Genomic DNA, 22,401 nt, shown 5'->3' on the forward strand with positions numbered 1-22,401 from the left:
CAGTTGCCAATGATTTTTAATAGAAACCAAAAAAGGAGGCATATTTAATCTGAAGAAATATGAACTACAAAATAAATTAGATTCACTGTAAGATTATAAACATTTAAGATTCTCGCAGGGGTGATTCTCTGGATTTATTCTGAACACCTTGTAATAAAATTGCACTGAGGATAGATATGTAGATGTTTGTGGTAAGTAAACATGCTGTTATGTATGAATCTTCACTCAAGGTATAGTCAAATACAAGATTTATTTTGAAAACAAAAATGCAAGGAATTCTCAGGAGGCCTAGCAGTACCTGTGGAGAGAGAAACAAGATTAAACATTTCGCGTCAATGGCCTTTCATCAATCCTGAAGTGTTAGCTCAGTTTCTCTCCCCACTAATGCTGAGTATTTCCAGCATTTTCTCTTTTATTATTTCAGACTTCCAGCATCCAATATTTTTCTCAGCTAGATTTCATTCACTTTGTGTTATAAATTATTTTCATAGAAACGTTTCAGGATGCCATCAGGAGCTCATATAATCGAGAATTGAAATCTCTTGTTCAATAGAAAACTTGTCAGTTTAGGAGAGATGCCCAAAGGTTCTCTTCACCTAAGACACCAGGTTTTACGATATGGTGGTTGGATAATTTAGTAGCATGTTGTTCCAAAATATTCAAAAATGAAAGATGGTCACTCCAGGGCCAAAGATCCAAAAAAGCTCAAGAAACCCAGACGGTCATTACATGTTTTAAGGAAAGCTTTAACAAGGTTACCAGTGGATAAATATACAATGTGGAAGTCTCAGGAGCTGCAATTGTGGACGTGCACTTCCATTAGCACTTAAGAATTTTTTATATACATAATGAACCTCATGTCGTGTGGCGACGTAACCACGAAGCGTTAAGGTCTTTGAAATCCAATGTAGCTAGCCAATTAACAGACAGTCTACATAAATAATCGGGATGTTGCAACCATTTTTAATTTCTTGTTTGGGAAATCCAATCAGATTCTGACTTTGCAGGATTCACAAACTAGAATTACTATTCATCAACAAACAAAAGTGCAAAACATATGATTCTTGGCTGCCTGTTTACATGATAATTCCTTGAATTTCAGCCATATTATCTTGAGGAAAAAAAATAGCTCAGGTTGTATTGACCCACCTAATCTTTGATTTGATTAATTATTGTCACATGTATTAGTGTACAGTGAAAAGTATTGTTTCTTGCACATTTTACAGACAACACTTACCTTACTTGAAGAAGGAAAGGAGAGAGCACAGAATGTAGTGTTATAGTCAGAGCTACGGTGTAGCGAAGGATCAACTTAATACGAGGTATGTCCATTCAGAAGTCTGATGCCAGCAGGGAAGAAGCTGTTTGAGTCGGTTGGTACGTGTCCTCAGACCTTCTGATGAAAGAAGTTGGAAGAGAGTATGTTCGGGTGCTTGGGGTCCTTAATTGTGCTGGCTACTTTTCCAAGACGGTGGGAAGTACAGATGGAGTCAATGGTTGGGAGACTGGGATTAGGCTTCGTTCATGACCCTTTTGTTGTTTATTGTGGTTTTGGACAGAGCAGGAGCAATACCAAGCTGTGAAACAACCAGAAAGAATGTTTTCTATGATGCATCAATAAAAGTTGGTAAGAGTCGTGGCGGGCATGCCAAATTTCCTTAGCCTCCTGAGAAAATAGAAGCATTGGTGGCTTTTTTAACTTTAGCATCAGCATGGAGAGACCAGGACAGGTTGTTGGTGATCTGGAAATTTAGAAACTTGAAGATCTCAACCATTTCCACTTCATCCCCGTTGATGTACATAGAGGTGTATTCTCCACTGCTCTTTCAGAAGTTGATGACTATCTCACTTTGTTGGCATTGAGGGAGATATTATTGTCATCGCACTGGTTAACAAGATTCTCTGTCTCTTTCCTATACTCCATCTCATCATTGTTTGAGATCCAACCCACTACCATGGTGTCATCAGCAAACTTGAAAATCGAGTTCAAGGGGAATTTGGCCACACAGTCATTGCTGTATATGGAATATAGTAAGGAGCTGAGGACACAGCCTTGTGGGGCACTGGTGTTGAGGATAATCATGGAGGAAGTGCTGTTGCTTATCCTTACTGATTGCAGTCTGTGGGTTAGGAAGTCTAGGATCCAGTTGAAGAGGGAGGAGCCAAGCCCCAGGCCAGGGAATTTGGAGATGAGTTTTGTCAGAATAATGGTGTTGAAGGCTGAGTTGTAGTCAATAATTAGGAGTCTGACAAAGGTGTCTTTGTTAGCTAGGTGTTCCAGGGTTGAGTATAGGGCCAGGGAGATGGTGTTTGCTATGGACTCGTTGCAGCGGCAGGCAAACTGTAGTGGATCCAGGCAATCTGGATGATTGGGATTGATTTCTACCATGACTAACCTTTCAAAGGATATCAGAGCCACTAGACGATGGTCATTAAGGCACACTTCCTGGCCTTTCTTTGGTAGCAGGATGATAGTTGTCTTCTTAAAGCATACAAGGACCTTTATATTGGTGTTAAGAAATGTTAAAGATGTCTGTTAGATGTTAAAGATACCCCAACCAGCTGGTCAATGCAGGATCTGAGTGCTCGTCCAGGTCCGTCATCCAGGCCAGTCGCTTTCAGTGGGTTGACTTTCGAGAAGGCTGCTCAGTCGTCTATGATGGTGACCTCGGATACAGATTCATCTGAGGCTTCCTAGTGGAGGGTGTGCTCTCACTGACCTCTTGCTCAAAACAAGCATAGAATTTATTGAGCTCATCGGTGAGGGGTGCATTGGAGCCAAGGATTTTACATGCCTTCATCTTGTAGTCCATTATGTCTTGCAGATCTTGTCATAGCCATTCGGAGTCTGTGGCTAGCCTGGGAATCTAGCTTGGTCCGGTACTGTCTTTTGGCACCTTTGATGGTTCTCTTTAGATCATATCTGGTTTTCTAGTATAGATCAGGATCGCCTGACTTGAATGCCTTAGAACTGGACTTCAGCGAGCAGTGGATATCCCTGCTCATCCATGGTTTTGGTTGAGAAATGCACAGATTTACTTCTTTAGCACAGTCTTCTACACAGTTACTAATGAAGTCAGTCACTGTAGAGGCATATTCGTTCAAGTTGGTCGCTGGTCAATATTTAAAAACTCAATCTGTGAGACTGCTTCAGCACTAATCGGGCTACAATTGCATGACACCCCTTAACTTGTATCCCTAAAAAGCGTTACTTGCCAGAGCCACCTTACAGGCACTCTTGACTTAATGTGGGTCTGCTGGTAGAAAGGCTGGCTCTTATGGTCACAAAAATGTGAACTAAGATTAATGTAAATCTTTCATAATTATTCACCTGATTTGCTTGTTTAGACATGGCAAACGCTTTACCTGTCAGCCACTCGACAGCGAACATGATCTTAATATGTAGGCCACCGAGAATTACAAGGAACAACAGCAACTGAAAACAAAACACATCCTTTCCTAAAACTAATGCATTAACTTTTCACTGAAATGGGCTGAGGTATCCATCTGAAGGAGCAAACGTTGTGTCACATAAAGAAATGCCATAATATGAACTAGAAAGTGAAAGTGCATAATCCAGTAATTGAGTCAGTGAGGTTCACAGCATGGAAACAGGCCCTTTGGCCCAACTTGTCTATGCCGCCCTTTTTTTCTTTAAAACCCGTAAGCTAGTCCCAATTGCCCGCATTTGGCCCATATCCCTCTATACCCATCTTACCCGATATAACTATCGAAACACTTTTTATAAGACAAAATTGCACTCGCCTCTACTACTTCCTCTGGCAGTTCGTTCCAGACACTCACCACTCTCCCCTCTCACGTTAAACCTATGCTCTCTACCTTTAGACTCCCCTACCTTTGCAGAATTTTTTGGTCCTTCCAGCGGAGATGTTGCGGTGGGCGAGAGTAGAAAATTGGAAACGAGGCCAAAAATCAGAACCCAGCCAGCAGGATATCAGTTTGAAATTTTCCCTTCGCCATTTTTCCTCTACAGTTATGTGATTTTCACACTTGATGGAGATAGTCAGGCTTCAAGGTTTCTGAGTTTTTAGCTATCTCAGGTTTCCCGCGAGTTCAAGGTACAATTGATTGTATGCGTGTGGCTTCCAGTGCATGGAAGCAGCATCTGACTTTCAGAAAAGTTTCCACTTTCTGAACATTCAACTGCTGCATGATCATCAGAAGCACATCATGTACATTTGTGCCAGGTACCCTGGGAGTTCTCATGACTCATACATCTTGCGCCACTACTAGATGATTCACATATTCAAAAACCTCAGCAATTATTGACACAAGATTTCAGAAGGAGTAAGATACAGGCAACAGGATATAATCACATTCCTTTTGTCCCTGGTGCCATACCAGCGCATTGAAAAGCCTCTGGGAAATGAAAGTCTACACACTGCATCAAAGAACGTGATGCAGTAGTTGTCATCTTAGTGAGAAAAATTAGCAGACACTGAGATGTACGCCTGATTGGACAAAACATCGTGGCTGTAAGCCTGGTGCTTTGGCAGTACCATTGACAAGCCATTTCTTTCTGAGAAGTTATTGCAACTAACCCTTCAAGGTGACTGAGCCTAACTCTAGCTTGTCCTGTAAAGAGTAGAGAGGTGACTGACAGATTTTGTAAATACTTCCAGTTTTAAAGTTTGACACATCTCCCTAACATAACACCAGGTTCGAGTAACTATCACGACTCAGCTACACATCACATGAGTGTGAGGCTCACAAAGAGAAGCAATTACTGAGTGGGACAATAGTTCACCATCTCATAAGAGGACACACAAATGCATGTGCACAACACTTTCAAATGACAAGATCATTCTCATGAAGAACAAATATATTTACAAATGTGCAGGAATATATATTTTGGATCAGTACCTGGGACTTTGATGTTGTGGCCATTTCAGAGACATGGATAGAGCAGGGTCAGGGGTTCAAATGCTTCAGTAGGAGTAGACAAGGAGGTAGAAGGGGGGGAGGGGTAGCATTATTAGTCAAGGATTGTATCATGGTGTCAGAGATGAAGTTTGATGAGGACTTTTCTGTTGAGGTAGTATGGGCTGAGGTTAGAAATAGGAGAGGAGAGGTCACCCTGTTGGGAGTCTTTTATAGACCTCCTAAAAGTTCTAGAGAGGTTGAGGAAAGGATTGCGGAGACGATCCTGGATAGGAGTGAAAATAATAGGGTAATTGTTATGGGGGACTTTAACTTTACTAATATTGATTGGAATAGCTATAGCTCTAGCTCATTAGAGGGGTCAGTTTTTGTACAAAGCGTGCAGGAAGGTTTCTTGACTCAGTATGTTGATAGGCCAACTAGAGGTGAGGCTATATTGGATTTGGTGCTGGGAAATGAGCCAGACCAGGTGCTAGACTTGGAAGTTGGGGTGCATTTTGGTGATAGTGACCACAATTCGGTTACGTTCACCTTAGTGATGGAAAGGGATAGGCATGAACCTCGGGTCAGTAGTTTTAGCTGGGGGAAGGGTAATTATGAGGCTATTAGGAGAGAATTAAGAAGCATAGGTTGGACTAGGAGACTACAGGGTCTCGGAACGTCCGAAATGTGGAGTTTTTTCAAGGAGCAGCTACTGCGAGTCCTTGATATGTATGTCCCTGTCAGGCAAGGAGGAATTGGTCGAGCTAGGGAACCGTGGTGCACAAGGAAAGTAGATTCGCTGGTTAAAAAGAAAAAGGAGGCTTATGTCCGGATGAGACTTGAGGGCTCAGGTAGTGCACTAGAAAGCTTTAGATTGGCTAGGAGGGAGTTAAAGAGAAAGTTAAGAAGGGCTAAAAGAGGACATGAGAAGACTTTGGCTGTTAGGATTAAGGAGAATCCTAAGGCATTCTATAGATATGTTAAGAACAAAAGGTTGGTTAGGGCCAGTTAGAGACAGCAGTAGGAATTTATGTGTGGAACCGGAAGAGATTGGAGAGGCATTGAACCAATATTTCTCTTCGGTGTGGGGACATAAATGTAGCTGTGGAGAACACTGGGTTACAGGGTTGTAAACTGGACAGTATTGCAGTTGATAAGGAGGATATGCTAGATATTCTGGAGGGTTTGAAAATAGATAAGTCCCCTAGGCCGGACGGGATTTACCCTAGGATTCTCTGGGAGGCAAGGGAGGCGATTGCAGAGCCTCTGGCTCTGATCTTCAGGTCGTCGTTGGTCACCGGTATAGTGCCAGAAGATTGGAGGTTAGCGAATGTTGTCCCATTGTTTAAGAAGGGGAACAGAGACTTCCCCAGGAATTATAGACCAGTGAGTCTTACTTCTGTTGTGGGCAAGGTTTTAGAAAAAGTTATTAGGGATAGGATTTATAGTTATTTGGAGAGTAATGAATTGATTAGAGATAGTCAGCATGGTTTTGTGGAGGGTAGGTCGTGCCTTACTAACCTTATTGAGTTTTTTGAGAAAGTGACCAAAGAGGTGGATGGGGGTAAGGCAGTTGACGTATATATGGACTTTAGTAAGGCATTTGATAAGGTTCACCACGGAAGGCTTCTGCAGAAATTGCAGATGTATGGGATCGAGAGTGATTTAGGAAATTGGATTAGGAATTGGCTGGTGGATAGGAGACAGAGGGTGGTGGTTGATGGTAAGTATTCGACATGGAGTTCAGTTACGAGTGGTGTGCCTTAGGGATCTGTTTTGGGGCCACTGCTGTTTGTAATTTTTATAAATGATCTGGATGAGGGTATAGTTGGGTGGATTAGTAAATTTGCTGATGACACCAAAGTCGGAGGTGTGGTAGATAGTGAGGAAGGGTGTCTTAGTCTACAGGGAGACTTGGACAAGTTGCAGAGCTGGGCCGAGAGGTGGAGGATGGAGTTTAATGTGGAAAAGTGTGAAGTAATTCACTTTGGCAGGAATAACGGATGTGTAGAGTATAGGGCTAATGGTAGGACTCTGAATAGTGTCGATGAACAGAGGGATCTAGGTGTATGTATACATAGATCCCTGAAAGTTGGGAATCAAGCAGATAGGGTTGTTAGGAAGGCATACGGTGTCTTGGCGTTTATTGGTAGGGGGATTGAATTTAGGAGCCGCAGCGTCATGTTGCAACTGTACAAAACTCTGGTGCGGCCGCACTTGGAGTATTGTGTGCAGTTCTGGTCCCCACATTATAGGAAGGATGTGGAGGCTTTGGAGAGGGTGCAGAGGAGGTTTACCAGGATGTTGGCTGGTATGGAGGGGAGGTCCTATGAGGAGAGACTGAGGGATTTGAGGTTGTTTTCGTTAGGAAGGTGGTGGCTACGAGGGGACCTTATTGAAACATATAAGATGATTAGAGGTTTAGATAGGGTGGACAGTGATAGCCTTTTTCCCCGGATGGAGAAAGCTAGCACGAGGGGGCATAGCTTTAAATTAAGGGGTGGTAGTTACAGGACGGATGTCAGGGGTAGGTTCTTTACCCAGAGGGTGGTGAGGGATTGGAATGCCCTGCCTACTGCAGTTGTAAATGCGCCTAGTTTGGGGGCATTTAAGAGATCCGTGGATAGGTTTATGGATGGAAAGGGTTTGGTTTAGGTTAGAGGGTCATTGTTTTTTAACTGGTCGGCGCAACATCGTGGGCCGAAGGGCCTGTTCTGCGCTGTTGTGTTCTATATAGTAATTGAACAGCTATGACCCAGATATGCTGTCAAAGTTTCTTAAATTTTCTAAGCTTGCCTCTGTATCTTGGTGCCTTCCCAACATCCACAGCAGAGGTGGAGGCAGCTTGCTGACTGCTATGCCAAGTTGTCTTTGATGACTTTGGAAGTCATCCCCTAGAAGGCCGTGACCTGGAGGGCCTAACCTGTTTTGCATGCCATGCTGTGGGGTAGATGCAACTCCTCTGCCTGTACAGCTGAAAGTGATGGGTTCAAGGTTGCTGGGGGGATTGGCGTGAGCTAAGCACTACTTAGAGTCACCTGACTGGATGTGTTTATATATGATACCCAGACCTTCAATCCCATTAAGTAACAGCAAGGAGAATGAATCACTGCCCCACTATGTGATTGAGTGAACTGCTTGCCGATACCAAGAACAAAGAAACAAAAGTACAGCGCAGGAACAGGCCCTTTGGCCCTCCAAGCCTGTGCCAATCATAATCAATGAGCTTCCAAATGTGAGATGGGGCACGATTTCCTGCCACGCATGCCAAGAGGGAAACATGCCATGAAACCCACCTGTCGCTGTGCACACTATGCAATCTTTGGAATAGAAGATTCTGTCCTGTGAAACTAATACATCTATCTTGTCTGTACCTTTTTGCTCAGTTTACAATGTGTTAAGAAGGTCTCATCAAAAAGCATAATATTACTGTGATGTATCTTGCCTTGAGTGCTAATGGTGAAAACAAATAATACGTGAGTCTTTGAAAATTATTCAGTAAGCCCAAGCAGTCAAACCGGTTTTCCAAAGTTACCCACAGTTACTCAGCATATAATTACAAATACAATGAAGCAGACTGTTAATTGCGCCAATCTTTTAGACCTACACTGCAGAACTCTTGTGACCTCAATCCTACATTGTGCTATCATTTTTAAAATTGCGGTGCATTAAATTACATTTGAAGTTTGAGTCATGTTTCATATTTCACTACTGTTATGCCATCCATATTTAAGATTATGGTTTTTCTAACTACTCTTCAATACTGAAGTGTGCAAACTTTCTCTTATCATCACACTCTGGCTCTTCTTCTTCACTGTTTCCAGGATTGAAAATCTCACTTGGTGCCAAGATCCATAGCATAGCATTTTACACCATTCCGAAGACATCCTGCAATGTATATCCTACTGGTTTGGCTGCAGAACTGTAGTCTGTAACAATGCAGTGAAGTGGACATGTTAAACTCTGAATCTTATTGTTCTATTACTATAACATCAACTTGCATTTATGTAGTGCGTTTAACAAAGAAAAACATTCCACAGTGCTTCCCAACAGTCAGAAAAAAATCGACAAGGTTCTGTCTAAGCATCTTAAATGAGGAGACAAAGGGGGCTATTTTGTTGAAAGGGAAAGCAAACCAGTAAGTGGATGTTGTGCTATTAAGACATACCTGTTTGACAGTCTAGTTCTAGCATGCATTTTTGGTCCTAATTGCTGGTCGCCATAATTGCTTGCGAAAGCAGATCCCTGCAGGTGTGGGTGAACAGACTAGGTGACCACTTTGTGGAACACCTCCATTCAGTTGACAAGGATGATTCCAAACTTCAGTCACCTGTCATTTTAATTTTCCATCTTGCTTCCATTCTGATCTTTGTCTTCAGCCTCCTGCAGTGTTCCAATGAAGCTCGATGAACAGCACATCACCTTTCCATTGAGCACTTCATAGCTTTCTGGAATCAAAACTGAGTTCAACAGTTTTAGATTGCAACCTCTGCCCTCCATTTTGCTTCCTATTTCTTTGCTGCTTTGCTTTTCTCTCATTTCCTTTTCTTTGTTTTTTGGACTGCCGCTAATCAGCGTTCTACCATCACACTTCCTTGGCATATCTTTTGTTTCTTTGCTTTCCCCATCACCACTTCATTTGGCTTTGCAGCACAAAACTTTTTGTCACCTAATTGCCCCTGCCCTTCACCTTCCACAGAGCTTCCCCTTTGAGCAAGTGTAAAGAGGAAGGATGCAGAAAATGAACAAAATCTCTTTCATTAAGCCTGGGAAAAGTTAGAAATGCAAGGTCACAGATCTGAAAGGTTAACTCTGTTTCTCTTGCCACAGATTTTTGACAGACCTATTGAATATTTTCAGCATTTTTTGTTTTTATTTCCAATTTCCTGCATCTGCATTTTGCTTAATGTAGTTAAAGACAATATACATTTAAGCAGAACTCAGTGATCTCTTAAAAGTTCTTGGAAGATTCATTTATTCCTTGTCTGGCAATGTCATTGGCTATTGAACCCACTGAGTATAATAGTGTAGTCACTTGTTCAACCTCTGTTTTCTTATTCAAACCTGATGCTTTCCACAACACCCAACTTTGCACCTGATCTGGCTTTCCCATCTGCCTTAATTGATCTGACAATGTTGATTTACCATCCATTGGCAGTTTTCAGCATAATACAGCTTTAATTTATTTTATAAATAGCACTCTGGTTGAGATTTGGCAGTTCCTGTCACAGTTACAAAACCGTTATAAACGTCAGTGATTTTATTCAAACAGTTCACCTCCAACATAAGTCTAAGCATATGATTTTTTTCAGAAACCTTTTATAAATGTGAGTATGCCGCATCAGAAGACTGTTCATTATTTAAACCAGTAAAGGAAGATGATGAGTTCAAATCTACTTCCTTTCTGCACATCTAACTCCTCCTCCCATCCCCACCGCAAACATTGGGATGGGGTGGAGAAATGAGGAAAAGGTCTAATGAGGAATCAAAGGATTTATAAATGAAATATGTATAACCTGTGAATGGTTGGAGCACATTCCAATATAGGTTGACGTAAAAGCGTGACAAGTTGGAGGGCTGGGGAAAGAACACCATAGATGAATGGTATTGAAATCACAAAAGATAAAATTGAGATGTACATGAATTTTTCTAATCTGCAGTCATAAAACAAAGAATGTAGTTACTTGTCTTTCTTTGATCAGCTTGTTTTGAAATGAGTACTATGATAGTTTGATTCCAGTCTAGAAGTATTTTCCCTACGTTCAACACCCTCAATGAAAAATCAACATCTTACTAATCTTCCTTGACCATAAATTCTAGTATTTTATTTCGTGTCCTTCTCATTTTGTCTAGAATGTTTGTGACTGTCATCTTACTATTACATTATTGAAACTATTTCTTTAGGTTTGCTTTAATATTTTGTAGCTATTTTGTCTTTTGAAATTCATATTCTTTTTGATTCTGTTAGAGTTTTGAAGGCTCTTGTATGCATTTGTCAACCAAGACCATTACTGCAGTTAATTGACAGACAATAATTTTATCTTTAAATTAATTTGCTTCTTTATTAGGAAAATGTAAAAAGAACCTTAAATACTTATGACTGCTACAAGATTGATTATCTTACTTGTAACACAAGTAAATGCTTCTATTTCCCTAGAAATCTACTATAATAAGTTTATAAACATAGATTTTTCATCCACTAGTACTTATCTAATAGATCTGGGCGTCTGTACCCACTCGTGCTGTACGGGCATGAAGAGAGATCAGACTTCATCATGTTTAAATCTTGAAGTTTCCTCCTTGTTTCTGTGTTCTTACAATTCTGCTTTCAGAACTTAAATATTTATCCTCTGAGCCTGGCTGAAAAAACATGCATTTCCACACTTAGGTACTGACCATGGGTATATTGTTCAAATTAGTTTATTGTAGGCTGCCTGACCTTAGAGCCAGTTGACCTCAATCTTTCTGATTCCATTTCATTTCTGGTTCCTGTAATTTTGTCAATTAGAAGGAAATTTATTATCAGAGATGTGTTGTTTTCCATCCTGACCAGTATCCTGCTGACTTTATTACCCATCATAAAATCAAAGACATTTGTTGAGGTCACTTCTTATTGTTGTAGGTCACATGCTGACAGCCTGGAGTTAAACCTCTTGGTTCCAATGTTAACCATATTTCCCATCAAGCCATAAGTGTGTTGTTTCTTTGCTTGACCATTTTGTATCAAACTAATAGCTAGTCAGCTACACATCCCAGTGTTCTCCTTCACTGAAATGTTAAACTGATGTCCCATCGCATCAGCCTGTTCAGGTGGCTGTAAAAGATCCCATTACACCACTGGACAGAACATTTTTCCTGGCGTCTTGACCAACATTCATCACTTAACCAACTCCAATCCCTAAGACACACTCTGTAGTTATCTGTGCCATGATAAAATTCTCCCAGTAAGTATTCTTTGTTTCCTAACTCTCAGCAAATATATTAAAGCATATCCAAAATTCCTGCTGAACAGAAATAGACAAATTGGTCATTTTTGTCTCACTGCTGTGTACTGGAGCTTGTAGTATGCTATTTGCCAACATAATAGGGGCTACACATCAAAAGTAGTTAATTGGTTGCCAAAGTTTGGGAGATCTTGAAGAAATAAAAAGTACTATATAGATTTGAATCTTGGTTACATTAGAATGGGAATCCTTTCAAGTTATGCATATTAAGCAAGTTTGGAAATAATTTTCTACTGAAACAATTTTAATCAAACTGCAGTGGACACTTTGTGAAAATAAAGTCTCAGTTGGAGTTTACTAGTAATTGGAATGAAGCAACATGAAATTAAGGGGAATGGAAGGATGTTGTGAAGTAAGATGTTAGTTTCTAGGTATACTTGCAAACCACTCTTTATTTAGCAATCAGAATAATTAAATAAATTCATGGTGTTAGCATTTTAAACTGTAAATCTTGGCGATTAAAATAAATCATAATTTTTAGGCCAAAGAATTGACACAAAAGCGAGAATTGAACCAGATTACAAATCTCACATTTCCATGATCTTATTGTGCAGCTAGTTACGTATGTTGGTCACCTTTTCCGCAGGAACAGTAATAGCTTTGAACAAAGGTACAATTGTTCAAATCAACTATGATATTTATCTTGCATAGCCAAAGTTTGGACTGAATTCCATAAATTTACATTATACTTAAACAAATATTTGTGTACTTAATCATAATCAGCATCCACTTAATGATAGCAGGTGAGATGTTGAATCAGGATCACAACTAAGCATGCAGATTTAAAAGCCACTGGCAGTCTTTACAGCAGCTGCAGATGTTTTGTGCTGTGGTGACTTGGAAGGGACATTTCTGGAAAAAAAATGGAAGGAAGATGGGGAAGGTCTGTAACCCAGTAAAATTGTGAAAGTCCCTACAGGAACTGCCAGTCATTTCCTTTTCAAGATCACAGTCATTGATATTAGCTATAAGAACAGCTTCTATCATTGCAAACCTCTGCCTTTGGCTGGTCTTAGGCTTGCAAAATAAAACTTGAGGATTTTCTGGCCAATAGTTAATAAGCAGCAGTCAATATGGACTTAGAATGGGAAGTTAGTGGCCTTGCAACCCCTTTGATTTATTTGGGAAAAATACTTCCCAAATAAATTTAGGCCTACAATGTGCTCCAGCTAGCCATGAGGAAGGCACTTGGTAAAGGTCCACATGAATAGTAGTTACAGTAAAAGCTGTGCATGTTCAGCATAAATCTTGCATATGCTTTAATATATTTGCTGAGAGTTGAGAAACAAGGAATACTTATTGGAAGAATTTTATTGTGTTGAGAAAAACTGCTATGTCTAATTTATATTAACGATACTGAGTGGAACTGCACTTTCTAGCTTTATTCATATTTATCTTTTATGTCCAGAAATCAATTACAAATGACTTCCCTTCCCAATCCTGTAATGGTGTTCCCCAAAGATTTATCCTTGATCCACTCCTTTCCTTCATCTACATGCTGCCCTTTGACAACATCATGGCACCAGTTTCCATATTTATGCTAGTAATGTCTAATTCTGCTTCTCCTTCATCTCTCTTGTTTCCTCTTTTGTCTCTAAATTGCTTATCTGATGTCCAGTATCGGTTGTATATAAATAATTTCTAGTTAAACATTGGGAAAACCGAAGCCATTATATTCAGTCCTTGTCACAAACTCTTCCCTCATTATTGACTCTATCCCCCTCCCCGCAGAAACATTGAAGCTGAACCAACATGTTCATAATCTTGCACTCACATTTGACCCTGAGATTAGACTGCCTGTTTCTACGTCCATAACATTGTCTATTTCCGACCTTGTCTCAATTCACCTGCCAATGAAACTCTCATTCATGCCTATGATACATGACTTCATTATCCCAGTGCATTTCTGGCTAGTCTCCACAAACATGAGGTCATTCAAAACTCTGTTCCCACCAAGTTCTGACATTTTCTTCTATGGCTCAGTGTCAAGTTCTGTTCCATAATGCTCCTGTAAAGCTCATGAAGACTTCTTATATTATTGGCATAATATAAATGCAAGTTGTCGGTTGAATGTGCAAACGATCCATAGTTGTCTATAACTATGAGAGATTCCTTACATCTGGCTTTTTTATTCTTGTGTTCTAAATGGAAAGCCATAGCAATTCAATCATAATTGTCTAGCCTGCACTTGCCAAACTTAGATATATATTTATCTGTATATTCACCAATATATCTTTTAAAGATAATCCATTTGTCTTTAATTGAATAAAACTCCCTACGCTCCGTTAAGATGGTGTTAATTTGCTTACTGCTCTATTCAGGTGTAATCCATTTCTCTTGAAACAGCACCTGTTCCAAAAGCTATCACACTTGCTGGTGAACCTTTTATTTTGCACAAACTCTCTTTTGGCAAACATACGATATTCATTGCCAAGGAATTCACACATACGTGCCACTAAAAGCCCCCAAGTGATTCTGCACTGAAGGATTCTATGATTTCCTGTTGTGTAGTTGGTTCCTATGTGGACCATCACCTTGCACCATGTGTAAGTAACTCCGCATTCTTAGCTTTGTCTTTATTTTTATAGCACATGGCTGATAATAGACCAACTATTAGCTATGCCTTTGTCATTACTTATTTTTCTAGCTTTTTGACTTCCCATTTCAATGCTTGTGTAGTGAGGGCAAGAACCTATTACTATAGCTCCTCTGATTTTTATAATACCATTACTGTTTCTTAAATCTATCCACCTTTCATGGTTTATTCATTTACCTCCACACCTGGCTTCTTACATTTCTTGAATGTTAATATCCAACCTTACTCTCTGGCATTTTGTTGATCTATTTATCTACTATAAGCATGAAAAGTGTCCTTCATGTTCATTGTCTTGCTCACCAATATTGTAATTAATTCTTCACTTCTGCGGTAAAAAATAAATTGATTTTTCAGTTAAAGACTTCAGAATTTAGAGTTAAAGCATGGGGTGATCAGCTTAACCTTGCTATGTAACAAAAGCAGAAAATGTTGGAATTACTCAACAAGTCTGGCAGGACCTGTGGGAGAAAGAAATAAGAGCCAACAACTGGAATTTTCCAGCCCTCTCATGGTGGGTTCCTTCATGGTGAGGCCAACGAGCCATCTAAATTTTTATTCACATCAGCGAGACTGAAAGATCCTGTCACCTTGAGGGAATGGAAAATTTGGCCAACATTTCTGGTCTGTTACCTTTCACCAGAGTAGATGGTTTCACAGAATCTATTGTCCTAGACTTTCATTCACTTTATTCCCCTGAATGCTGTTACTTTAAGCAAACCACCAGCAGTACTGAAGAGAGAAACTCTCAAAGAACAGAGCTGCAGAAATATTTTCCCAATACTATTTTTACTTTTGTGCCAGATTAGAGTCTATTAGCAAACAAAGACTATTATGAACTGAAATTAGCATCTTTATTGCTAGTGTGTACAGATTAGATTGCAGAGGTGGAAAATGCAAATGCCTACCATTTTCTCCTGTCCCTTGAGTAGAGGCTGCATAGAGGAGGCAAACATAGTACTTGACAGGTTAAACTCTTGCTTTTCCAATGAAAAATGATCTAAATGAGATCTAACAATCATTAAAGATGTACAGTTTCCTTTAGTTAATGTTGAATAAAAAACTTTAACTGTTGGACACATATTTCATTGAAAACTTATAAAAATCTTCAGTATTTGTTATTCATCTAACAAATTCACACTTAGTATAAAGGTAAATATTTTAGTGATGTTGGTTAAACAAATGCCACAGGGAGAACTCTACTCTTTTTTTCCAAAGAGGACCATTCGCTTGAGAGGGCAGACAGCACCTCAGTTTAACATTTTTTCTGAAAAAGGGCACATCCAACAGTTCAGCATTCCCTCAGTATTGCATTGACGTGTCAGCTTAAGTTATGTGTTCAAGTCTCTGAAATAGGGATTGAACCCATTATTTTCTGACTGAGGTGAGAGCACTGCCACTGACATCTTGACATCTGAGTAGAAGAAAACATAAGGAATCAAAACAGGGAATGAGAAGAAAGCCGCTGATTGCTCCTTTCCCCGACACACAACCCATAACCTCAGATCTGCAAGGAAACAAAAAGCTGTAGAAGCTGAAGAGATCAGAAAAATTCAGGAGAGAGAGATAAGAAAGAGAAGAGAAGGAGTGAAACAGTAACAAGACTAGGAGAGTGACTTTTTTTAATTTGCTTTATGGAAAATTGACTAATAACTTTTAAAACTGCTACAAATATTCTGTGCGTTTATACGAAACTTATAAATGTCTGATAAAGCATGCTTTTGTTTATTTTAAAACCTTTGACTTCTAATTTGCTGTCATGGATAGTTGTGTAAACAAGGATTTACTCTTGTGATCTTTCAATATGTCACAGCAGAAATAAATCTCACATAAGGAGATTGTGCAACTATCGAATGAAATATGAATATCATTTTTTAATTGTTTGGTTTTACCAGTACAGACATAGGTGTATTCCTGGAACATCAAGTCTGGATATCAAGTGACTTCAACCTGATTTCAAAACTGGGAAATTACATATCAGATTACTCTCAGTTGGAGAATTGGACATAGAAATCATAGAATGGATAGAATAGAGGTGGAGAGCCTCTTCCTGCTCAGAAAGGACAGTAGGACTAGGGGGCACAGCCTCAAGAAAAAGGAAGGGCGGTTTAGAACGGAGTTGAGGAGGAACTTCTTCACTCAAAGGGTGGTGAATCTCTGGAATTCTCTGCCCGTTGAGGTGGTGGAGGCTGCCTCGCTAAATATTTTTAAGACGCGGGTTGATGGGTTTTTGATAAGCAAGGGGATTAAGGGTTATGGGGAGAGGGCGGGAATGTGGAACTGAGCCACGACAGATCAGCCATGATCTTATTGAATGGCGGGGCAGGCTCCAAGGGCTGGACGGCCTACTCCTGCTCCTATTTCTTATGTTCTTATAAACCCTACAATGCAGAAAGAGGACATTTGGCCCATCGAGTCTGCACCAGCCACAATCCCACCCAGGCCCTACCCCCATATCCCCACATGTTTACCCACTAATCCCTCTAATTTACGCATCTCAGGACACTAAGGGGCAATTTTAGCATGGCCAATCAACCTAACCCACACATCTTTGGACATCTTCATTAAAAGTATTTATTTTCCTGATAAACTCAATTTCATCAATGTTAATTAAATTGCATCAGTGCACCATTCTTAAATGCATCAACACTATTTAATGGAAAGAAACAATTATATTTTATTATGCTGCCTGATTGCAGTGGATCATAGAAGACTTTATGCTTGTGATGATGCAGACCAATATTGTAATTAATGCTTCACTTCTGCAGGGAAAAAAAAAATTAATTTTTCAGCTTAAAAACTTCAGAATTCACAGTTAAAGCTTGAGGTGATCAGTTTAACCTTGCTATGTAATAAAAGCAGAAAATTAGCATCTCTAAAGTGAATTTTAGTTGAAACTTGAAACCATTGCAAATTCAACCACATTTTGGGTGGAATTTCCTGTTTGCACCCAGATACTAATTCTACCATCAAAACTCTATCTTCTGTCTGAAAATCACACCTTGCCCTTGCATCACAATTATTAATGAACTAAGTGAAGTATTTATTTAAAAAACACTGTCCAGTCACAAAAAACAGTTATCAAATGGGATCGTGAATATCTGATTTTAATTCAAAGAGAAGTAGATTTTATTATTATGTATGATGGCAAAGAAATCTAAATGTAATTTAGGGGTTCTTGATTATTTCAGTTTAAGCAATGAATGCTCCAGATTGAATAGTTTAAGCTATTTCAAATTCTTTTATGCATCTGCCATTTCATCCTTTAATTCTCCTCCACCATTGGCAGAAGATATTTTCACTAAATGTGCAAGGAGTTGCAGTTTATATACAGCTCTGAAGATGTCTATTCATCCTAATTCAAAAGGTTATTTTTTTCCAGACAAATCTGGCCAACTTCAGAGATGCTAATTTATGTGTTTCTTGAAAATGGGTGTTAAGTGTCTCAAAACCAAGGTATAACACCATTGCCTATTTCAGCAATAACAATTATTTGTTAATCCTTGAAAGAGAAGCTTGACGATAATCTCCTCACATTTGGATTATTCCTCTTTTTCAATACTAGCTGTAACTGGCTTCATTTTATATGGTTCCTTGCATTTATCTTTTGACATTTGCTCATTATCTCCACATTCTGACTTGCAGTTTTGAGAAATTCCTTTTGCCAATTCATCAAAATAATTCCTTCTGTCAAGACCTTATTGAATGGTATAAATCACTGATATCTGAGGTGCCTGACTCCAGCTTTGGCTACTTTTAAATGGCTGTGTGATAGATGGAAAATCCCAGTGGATATTTGATTTAAGACCATTTTGTTAGTGAAAGAGCAATGATACGATTCAACTGTCTCAATCTACCTGGTAACTCCACTGATAAGAGGGATTAGGTAGTGATCCCTGAGCCAATCAGTTCAGGAAGGCCCAGCTTTGATTCCCAATCAGTTGCTGAGGTGGCAAAATGTTCTCCTGGACATCAGCATAGGCACTACAATTGATTCTGCACTGCTGGCATATGAAGAGAAAAATAAATAATGTTCTTACTCTTAATAGGAATCACTGCTGAGAAGAGTGTGCATGTGTGGGAGAATTCACTAATGTAGTAAAAGATGCCAAATAGTATTCCATAATAATTGATTTAACACCAGATGTGAGTCATATGGACCAATTAACATTAATTTAAGGTATGTGATAGTGAAGTAGTAGAGCAACTCTCAGAGCTGTGAAATCTGAGTCTGTTATTTTCAGAATTTCCTGCTATGTGTAATATCAATTAGTATGATGTAGATAGGTAATTCTACTTGTCCTGTGAACATTTGAGGACTTTTTTTTATTCACTCTAAAGAATTTGAGATGGAAGGTGAGATGTTTCTCCACCTTTTGCTGTAATTTAACTTGGAGATAGGCAGAAACCCTGGAGAAACTGAATAAATGGTTGTTTTTGTCTTTTTACACCGTTTCCAGCCAAATTTGTGGTGGTCTCAAAAGTTCCTGCAGAAATTCTAGGCATTTCAAATCTATTTTAGGTAAATCTGCCAATTATTTAAACTTATTAACAATCGCTGCTTTTGCATTACAAATCTTTCACTGATGCAAAATAATTTCTGGCAAAGAAAACATGATGATTATTCATGAATGTATAACCTTTTAGTCACTCCTATCTTGATTTCAGTATAAAGCACAAATTAAAAAATCTCCTTTCAAAACATATTTTAAAGTGAAAAAAATTAAAACTGCAAATTAAAGCTTAAATTGTTCTTTTAAAGACTTAAGTCAACAAACTCTAATTGTTCACTAAAGGGTAAAATTTTTACAACTTTTAAAATAATAAATGCCTTGCAATTTCATGTCTCCAAAACTTTACTTACTTTTGTTGTTTAATTTTTCTACTTTTATATCAACTTTTTCCTACCTATGTTGTGCAAGTGTTAATACTCTTAACTACCTATGTTAATTGTCATGTCTAGAATTTGAAATTTTGGCACTCCTTCATCTATCCTGATGAATGCAAGATAAATAGTTTTACTGACAAGTTTCTTTTTAGCAGTATTCAAATTCTGGACTCCCAAACTACTAAAGTTACATATGTGTACTGTGGTCAAGTTGTCTCTTCCCAAACCCACATTTATCTTGTAATGACCTAACTATGTTAGGGGTTGTGGGTTTAACAAAAGAAAAGAACGCAGTTTGCATGCACAGATTAAGTCTAATTATTTCAGGTTTTGCCTATACAAAGTACAAACTGAACATAAAGCAACAGCCTGTGCAAACACCCTAATGACATCACCGTCAAATCATGTGTTCAGCTCTTAAAGCAACCATGCAACCATTTTAAATATATAACATACCCAACCTCATGTAAAGTGCCATGGAGAATCATTTCATATTTTTATCCAGTCAATAAAAATCAAACTGACTGCATCTTATTATAACCCAAGACCCTACGAATGTTCTAATTGTATCAATTCAACTGCAAAAATTCTAACATGAATACATGCATATATTTCATAGTAAAATATGAACAGTTTTGAATATTTATATATAAAGAATGTTTACCTGGCGTAATGAATTGAGTGGACCACCCCCACATGATCATATGTATGGTATATCACTAAAAAAAAACCTTGTAATAGAAACATTCTTTGTTTTGAAAGACAACCAAATCTTGCTGTTCCAGGTGTGTCTGTATTGGTAGCACAACAATGAGTGTGGATGGAGAACATTCCAACAAAGTCAGATGTGTCACTATAGAACCACATCATAAGTTATATTGAGAATCTCTTGTCAAATCCTATATTTCTTGGTCCAAACTAACAATCTTCGTTAAGTACGTTGTGAAATTGGCAATCACGTACTCAAAATGTTATGAGAACATGGTGCAAATAAAACACAAGGGACATGAAGTAGCAGCTAGACTCACCAGTAGTTTATTTTTCTAGAAGCTACTGAACTCCTATCGCAAAAATTCCTCATTTATAATTGTACAAATGAGGAGGTCATGAGGTAGTTTTGGCATAACTTTAAGGTTCATCATGGGAAATATAGGAGGGATGTCCAAGGTAGATTCTTTACTCAGAGTGGTTGGGGTGTGGAATGCACTGCCTGCTGTGATAGTGGAGTCAGACACTTAAGGAACTTTCAAGCGGTTATTGGATAGGTGCATGGAGCACACCAGAATGATAGGGAGTGGGATAGCTTGATCTTGGGTTTGGTCATAGCTCGGCACAACATCGAGGGCCGAAGGGCCTGTACTGTGCTATACTTGTCTATATTCTATGTAGTTGATATATTTGTAGTAGCAGAAAGTAGAAGCTAGAGTATTCTCCACAAACAAGAGAAACTGACTTGATCTCTATATCGGTAATGTTAATAGTATAATAATAACTTAAATCTGTACAGCATTATAACAAAACATCCCAGGGTGCTTCATGTGAGCATTATAAAACAAAATATGACACTCAGCCACATATTAGGTCGGATGTCCAAAACCTTGATCAAAGCTTGTTTTAAATAGTGAAACAAAAGATGTAAGTGAGATTAAAAAGATGTAGGGAGGGTATTCCAGAGCTTGGACCTAGGCAGCTGAAGGCACAGCCACCAATGGCAGAAGAGTTCTAACTGGGAATGCACAAGAATTAGAGGAACACAGATATCTGAGGATCGTAGACTGGAGAAGATTACAGATAGGGAGAAGCAAAGTTATGAAGGGATTTGAAAACAAGGATGCCAGCTGTGAAGTCAAGATGTTGCTTGATGGGGAACCAAATGTAAGCTTACCAGCACAGAATGATAGGGTAGTGGGACTTGAGTTAAGAAATGGCAAAAGAGTTTGGATGACTTCAGTTTACAGAGGGTAGAATTTAAGAATTAGCAAGGAGTGCCTTGGAATAGTCAAATTGGGTACCGAGTACATGAATGAGCGTTTCAGCAGCAGATGAGCAAAGACAGACGGAGTTGTGAAGATGGAGATAAGTGGTCTCAGTGATGGCATGAATATGTGGTTGGAAGTTCATCTCTGGTTCGAATGTGACACCAAGGATGTGAATGGACTGGCTTGACATCAAACTTGCTAGGGAGAAAGATGCAGTTGGTAGCTGGGCATCAGAGACCAAAAACAATGCCTCAGTCTTCCCAGTGCAGGCTACTTTGGCTGGTCGTGGATTATTTGAGGAGCTTGACTCATATAATTGTCCTCAATTTCATGCTGCTTAGTTCCAAACTTCCACAAAGTGAAACAGTATTAAACATACCCTCACTTCTCATCATTTGGCTTCAAATAGAGCAGCTGAAAGATCCATTAGGGTAGCCAACGAAACATTCAAGAAATAAGATGCTGCATGGGTGTTCAAAACTCTGAAATTCTGTCCTGCTTTTTGGATAGCTCAGATTTCTTAAAATAACCATTGGCAGCACTATCAAAAAATGCTTACAGGCAAGGAAGCACACAGTGAGAAGGGAGGTGTTGAAATTCATATCTTAAAATTTTCTTAACGCTACAACCCGACACTAATTTTTTAGAATAATTTCTTTAGGAAGCAATTAAAGTAGCATATAAGCTTCAATAGTTGTTACATATTGAGAGGCACTTTCAAAGGTACCAAGATGGCCAGTTGATGTGTTTAATGATATAATTCCATCATCATTGCATCAATAGCATAATATACAAATGCATTATGGGGTTTCCATTTTAAAACAGTATTGTGGTTATGCATTTTTCCCTTAAACTACTGGTGTTTCCATGCATCTGATGCCCTTGCCCTCCTAGATAGGCCGTGAGGTCAGAAGATGTTGTCGAAGGAGCCTAGGCGAGTTGCTGCATTGCACCTTGTATATGGTACACACTGCAGCTTCTGTTGCATAACACAGGCAAGAATAATGCTGTAAATTTGTTGGCATGTGCTGGGAGCAAGGTTTGTTTGTGGAA

The 22,401-nt window shown here is 39.0% G+C and overlaps 1 protein-coding gene across 1 annotated transcript in view; it reads left to right on the top strand.

Moving 5' to 3' along the window:
* eci2 (enoyl-CoA delta isomerase 2) overlaps positions 1–22,401 on the top strand; it is a 105,779-nt gene that overhangs the window by 29,343 nt on the left and 54,035 nt on the right. The gene's annotated exons all lie outside the window — the stretch shown is intronic.

This window comes from Carcharhinus amblyrhynchos, chromosome 2 (assembly GCF_965287045.1).
Source record: "Carcharhinus amblyrhynchos chromosome 2, sCarAmb.v2.hapA, whole genome shotgun sequence".
In the NCBI taxonomy this organism is placed as follows: Eukaryota; Metazoa; Chordata; class Chondrichthyes; order Carcharhiniformes; family Carcharhinidae; genus Carcharhinus; species Carcharhinus amblyrhynchos.